The sequence below is a fragment of the Pinus tabuliformis genome, chromosome X (assembly GCF_031772625.1).
Source record: "Pinus tabuliformis cultivar Carrire ecotype Pingquan chromosome X, CPIR1, whole genome shotgun sequence".
In the NCBI taxonomy this organism is placed as follows: domain Eukaryota; kingdom Viridiplantae; phylum Streptophyta; class Pinopsida; order Pinales; family Pinaceae; genus Pinus; species Pinus tabuliformis.
The window spans coordinates 1,474,075,962-1,474,082,092 of NC_142308.1; the positions used below are offsets into that span (position 1 = coordinate 1,474,075,962).

Sequence of the window (6,131 nt, forward strand, 5' to 3'; positions counted from 1 at the left end):
CATTCAAATATATCACTTAAAATTCAGAAACCTCAACGCAAGGAAAAATGTACAGGAGTTACTGATGAAGCACCTCATCATTATATTACAAATGCATATATATTCCATTACTTAATGACTAGGATTAGGTAGAATTACCAACATCTAAAAAACAGGAAGAAATTAAATTGGCACAACGGCCCATACAACAGTATAACTAGGGACAAACTCGCAATTAGATGCCCTGATCAATAAGATAGTCACCAAGCCTCTCCATAATCATATTACATTCGCCTGGAGTCACTGGTTCATCCTAAAGGCCAAAGATGAGGGCACATGTTGTCTTCTTAATGATGACACCTGCAGATCCTTTCTTTGGTTTGATGAAAACTCCAAGTTCACCTTGGATGAACATATACTTTGTTCCTCTAATAAACATGCCAGTTGGTGCAAGGGATCCAAGCTCAACAAAATCATTCACTACGGTTGTCACTTCCTCAAGCTTGATCAATGGGAAGCTATTGCTCTGAGCCCAAACACTGCCATCCTGTCCAATAATGGCCACTGTAGTGAGCTGATTTTCCTGGGCGATCTCACACATGAGATGGTCATCAACGTAAGTGTAGAATTTTGTATAATTTTTCCACAAATCAGCTAGCTCTGATAATGTAGAATTTTTCCTACAAATCAGCGAACTCTAATACCATGTAGAAATTTCCCACCTATAGATCAACCTGGTACTGCAATGTACTAAAGCAAAACACTTGATCTACTTCTACAAACAATTTAGTGGAAGCTTAATCAACCATGAGCAACATCAATAAGAACACATATAACTGATAAGAAGGAATCAATCACACATAACACAGAAGAATTTACTTGGGAAAAGCACCTGCCTAAAACCCCATCTTTGTATTATCATACAAGTGGAAATATAGTCTGGATTACACAAAGCCTTAGAGCGGAAGCTATCCAGCTCTCTGTACAATCCCTCTGTTGCTCATAGACAGTCAAAGGCTTCTCACAAACCTTCTCCTCTGCTCTCCAAGCCTCCTATTTCCTTCTGTAGTTTCCTTGGGGTCCAGTGCTGCCACCTGTGTGAATTGACCTCTTCACACACTCACTAACCTCTGATCTAACTGCACAGACCTGAAGGAGATAAATCCTCATCATGGATAAGATTCCTTTATAGGAAAAATATTCATCGAACTGATAGTACAATGTTCCTTCTCTGATCTCAACTGGGTCTCTGACAGAACTGACATGCATCAGTTATCCATAAGTGAATACACAACTATCTGAAAATAATAGTTGTCACATGCATGCAAGCATCAACAAACTATATCTCACTAATTTAACAACTTGTTAAATTAATCTAACTGAACTTGACTAAGTTAAACTAAGTCAACTGATCCTCTCAATATAGAAATCATCCTTAATTCCTCAATCAGTGGAGCAAATCAAGGACACATTCCCCAATCAGTGGAGAAATTATTACATGTTCTCACAAAGACTTCAAGTTTAATTTTCCATAACTAATTAACTCATGGAGAATAATTAATTAATATTTTAAATTGTTATTAAGACCAAATTCGTTTTTACTTCCTATAGTTAGACCAGGGACTGCTAAAAATAGGAAGGGACCCAAAAATGCTATTTTTAGAAGTTTCTATTTTTAGTAGTTTCACCTCTCACCCAAGGTGGCCAAAATGCTCATTGGCCAAACTGCTATTTTTAGACATGTTATTTTTAGCAGATCTATTTTTAGTACTTTCTAAATTTAGCATTTCTTATTGCACATTTTTCAACACTCCCTCTCAACAAGAAAGGCTTCCTCTCAAACTTGATCATGTACCTCTGGAATGTTCTGCATGCAACACATCTACCAAGTGTGGTTGCTCCAACAACACTCGGAACAAAAAAAACTCCCACTGACCACTCCGTTGGGCTAGAAACATACTCTGATGCTGAAGATCTACCTGCTGCTAACAAGTGCTCCCTCTCTGACCTTTGCGCCACTACAACATCTCGATGCATCTCGCACCGTTGCACCCTTCTCTGTGCTACCCTGCACAGTGCAACACACTTGTGCCTCTCGCATTGTTGCAGCCTGCATGCTCTACACTGTCCTAGGATTCCCTGCACTGTAGCTCTCTCTGCCGCTTCATCTGCATTTGTCTTTACCCAACCAATCAGTTCCTACTACTCCACATCAAGGCTCCCATAGCAAGGTCTCATCTAAGAGGTTGGGTACCTAAAGTATCCTGCCCCTCCTCCTTGGGACGATCACTCTATATCGCCCCACCTCCTACCTAGAGGTATGGCTGCATGTGATCCCTCTGCCCACCTGGCTCGAAGTTTCCCCCTACTGGAGGTCTCTGCATGAGTAGATGTCTCTACTCAATCTCCTCTCAGCTTCTCTAGTTGTGGCTGCTCCACAACCTCCTAAAGCTGTTGCACCAATCGTGGCTCCTCCACAATTGTTTGAGACTTCTTCTGGCACTGCATGTTGAGAGGTAATTTACTCTCCCTCTCAACCACCAAGTATCTAACCTTTGCCTTACTACTCAAGGCTTTGCATGCATCTTGTACCTCAAGTGCATACAGGTTCTTGGCTAGCACACCAATCTATTTCCACTTTCTCGCCATCACGAAATTTTCTAGAAAAAGAGTTGATTTTAAATCAGCGATATCTCCCTCATCCGAACTCTGATTCAACTGATTTTTTTTTTGGTATTTTCCGCAAGGAATCCAAATCTTTTAGTTATTTTTGAAAATTTTGTACATAAATTTTTAGATCTTCTCTGCAAACTCTCAGCCCAAAACTTAAAACTTTGAAATCTCCTCTCAGTACACTGTTCTCTCCTTGATCACCTGTGCTTTGATACCATGTAGAATTTTGTAGAACTTTTCTTACAAATCAGCTAGCTTTGATACCATGTAGAACTTTTTCTACAAATCAGCTAGCTCTGATACCATGTAGAATTTTTCTTACAAATCAGCCAACTCTGATACCATGTAGAAATTTCCCACCTATAGATCAACCTGGTAATGCAATGTACTAAAGAAAAACACTTAATCTACTTCTACAAACAATTTAGCAGAAGCTTAATCAACCATGAGCAACATCAATAAGAACACATATAACTAATAAGAAGGAATCAATCACACATAACACAGAAGAATTTACCCGGGGAAAGCACCTGCCTAAAACCCCATCTTTGTATTATCATACAAGTGGAAATATAGTCCAGATTACACAAAGCCTTAGCTCGGAAGCTATCCAGCTCTCAGTACAATCCCTCTGTTGCTCATAGACAGTCAAAGGCTTCTCACAAACCTTCTCCTCTGCCCTCCAAGCCTCCTATTTCCTTGTGTAGTTTCCTTGGGGTCCAATGCTGCCACCTGTGTGAATTGGCCTCTTCACACACTCACTAACCTCTGATCTAACTGCACAAACCTGAAGGAGATAAATCCTCATCATGGATAAGATTCCTTTATAGGAAAAATATTCATCCAACTGATAGTACACTGTCCCTTCTCTGATCTCAACTGGGTCTCTGACAGAACTGACATGCATCAGTTATCCATGAGTGAATACACAGTTATCTGAAAATAATAGTTGTCACATACATGCAAGCATCAACAAACTCTATCTCATTAATTTAACAACTTGTTAAATCAATCTAATTGAACTTGACTAAGTTAAACTAAGTCAACTGATCCTCTCAATATAGAAATCACCCTTAATTCCTCAATCAGTGGAGCAAATCAAGGACACATTCCCCAATCAGTGGAGAAATTATTGCATGTTCTCACAAAGACTTCAAGTTTAATTTTCCATAACTAATTAAGTCATGATTAATTAATTAATATTTTAAACTGCTGTTAAGACCAAATTTGTTTTTACTTCCTATAGTTAGACCAGGGACTGCTAAAAATAGGAAGGGACCCATAAATGATATTTTTAGAAGTTTATATTTTTAGTAGTTTCACCTCTCACCCAAGGTGGCCAAAATGCTTATTGGCCAAACTGCTATTTTAGACATGCTATTTTTAACAGATCTATTTTTAGCACTTTCTAAACTTAGCATTTCTTGTTGCACATTTTTCAACAGTAAGTCTGCCATGACATCTTCCCTTCTTGAAAAATTTAGCAAGATCCCACAAAGGCAAACGCGACCAAATCCGAGACAATAGAAAAGAAAATCAGGTTCAAGACCACCTAGGAAAACTAATAACTTGTAGCAAATTACAATGAGTAACCCACGTGATCGAATCTAGTACCACCGAGAAAAATACAAAAGCAATAACTAACCATAACAAAAGTATGGCAGCTTTTAAAGAAGACACTCAACCTAGCATGGCACATATTGTTATCACACTTGGCTTTTATGGTTAATCGTCCATTATAAGCCACATAAGCAGAAAAATGAGCAGGTTTGATGCACTCACTTTTGTCATGCTAGGCAAGCATAGTCTTGTGTAATATACAATATTTTGAAACCATAAAATGCATTTTATTCCATAACTAAGATAGTGCAATGACAATGAGATTTAGTTACGACCATGGTGGTCTCGGTTTAATGCAAACAATAAGCTCGAATCTAGCTACTGTATGGTTACGACCATTGCACTATGGGATTTAACAGAGACAACAAACCCAAATCCGGTCACCTTTAGTTGCAATAGATGATGAATTCAAACATAAATCAGAAAATTTATGGTGTGTTTCAGTTGTTGAGTTAACCCATGAACAAGCTCAATTGAATCCAACGGAAAAGGTCACAGGAGTAGAGACAATAGGTCAATTGAATCGAGCTTGACAAGTGTAGATACAATTTTTGTATTGCATCTAATTGAATCGAGCTTGAAAGTGTAGATACAATTTTTGTTTGCACTAAATATTGTCAAGGAAAAGTCTGCTAACATTGAGCTTCAGAGAGGCATTTAAATTCCGCTAAGGTTGAGCTTTAGAGAGCCATTTTTTTGCTGAAGCATTTGAGTTAGTAGTGATGGGAAAACTACAGAGGCAGAAGCCTAGAAGGAAGTTCACAAAGGCATAGAAGGAAGTTGATCATCCTTAGCAACATCAGTGGTAGAGTTCCAGGACTCAGGGAAAAGTCGACAGCTTCCTTCACTCAGCCAGATTCACTAGATTGATACCCAGTGGCTTAACTGCTCTTCATGCAGGTAAGAGTAAACCAGTAGCAGGAGTTGAATTTAAAATCAGATGTAATTAGATGTTACTATTAATGCTATCTCATGGTGAATTCTCTATGCACCTTCACAAGGAGGGTGAAATCAACAACTTAGGCAAAGTGGCAGAAAACACCTGTGTAACAGTGCAACGACCCCTTCACCAAGAGGCTGAAATCATCAACTCAGGCAAAATGGTAGAAAACAACTGTGTAGTAGCGTAGCGGAAGACAAAGGTGTAGACCAACCGAGGCAGGGGGAAGGTAACTATCAAGGCTCAACCCTTTCTGATTCCTTCACCCATCTCAGTTATACAAAAAAATATAAAAGAAGAGAAGCATAGCAGAAGACAAAATCTGCAGACCAACTAAGGCAGGGGAATGTAAATATCAAGGCTCAACCCTTTCTGATTCCTTCGCCCATCTCAGTTATACAAAAAAATATAAAAGAAGAGAAGCATCACCTGCAAAATCTTACACTCTTTTTTCGGAACAATGAACAATGAACAATTTTTAAATAAGTTACTTGAAGGGGAAAGTTGTGGAGGACATGCCACATAAACGAGAATTGTATTGAAGTGTCAGGTTATGTGTATTGAAGTGTCAACCTACTAGCTATTGAAGCTACTGAAGTGCCAGCCTTTGAGATAAGAAGCCATCAATGTCGAATGGTTGAGGATATATCAAAACTTTGGATATTAACTTTTCATTTTTATTAGAACTTCTTACATGTATTCAATTTTGGGTGGGTATATTGTTATTTCAAACTTAGGATATTGCTCTTTCCCTATTTTTTTTTAACTTTAATTTTAACTTGCTCTGAACATTGTTTGGAAAAACTTAGGATAAATTAAGTTTGCCCACACTGGAATAACATCGGGGCAAGTGATGCTGGAAATAAGAGGGTAAATTAAAAGGATTGGTTAAAAGTTTGTTGCAGCGAAATTGGAAGCC

General features: G+C 38.4%; 1 pseudogene; it reads right to left on the reverse strand.

The window, feature by feature from the left end:
* Positions 1-214: 214 nt before the first annotated feature.
* Positions 215-2,016, reverse strand: LOC149145567 (profilin-1 pseudogene; annotated as a pseudogene).
* Between the last annotated feature and the right edge of the window lie 4,115 nt (positions 2,017-6,131).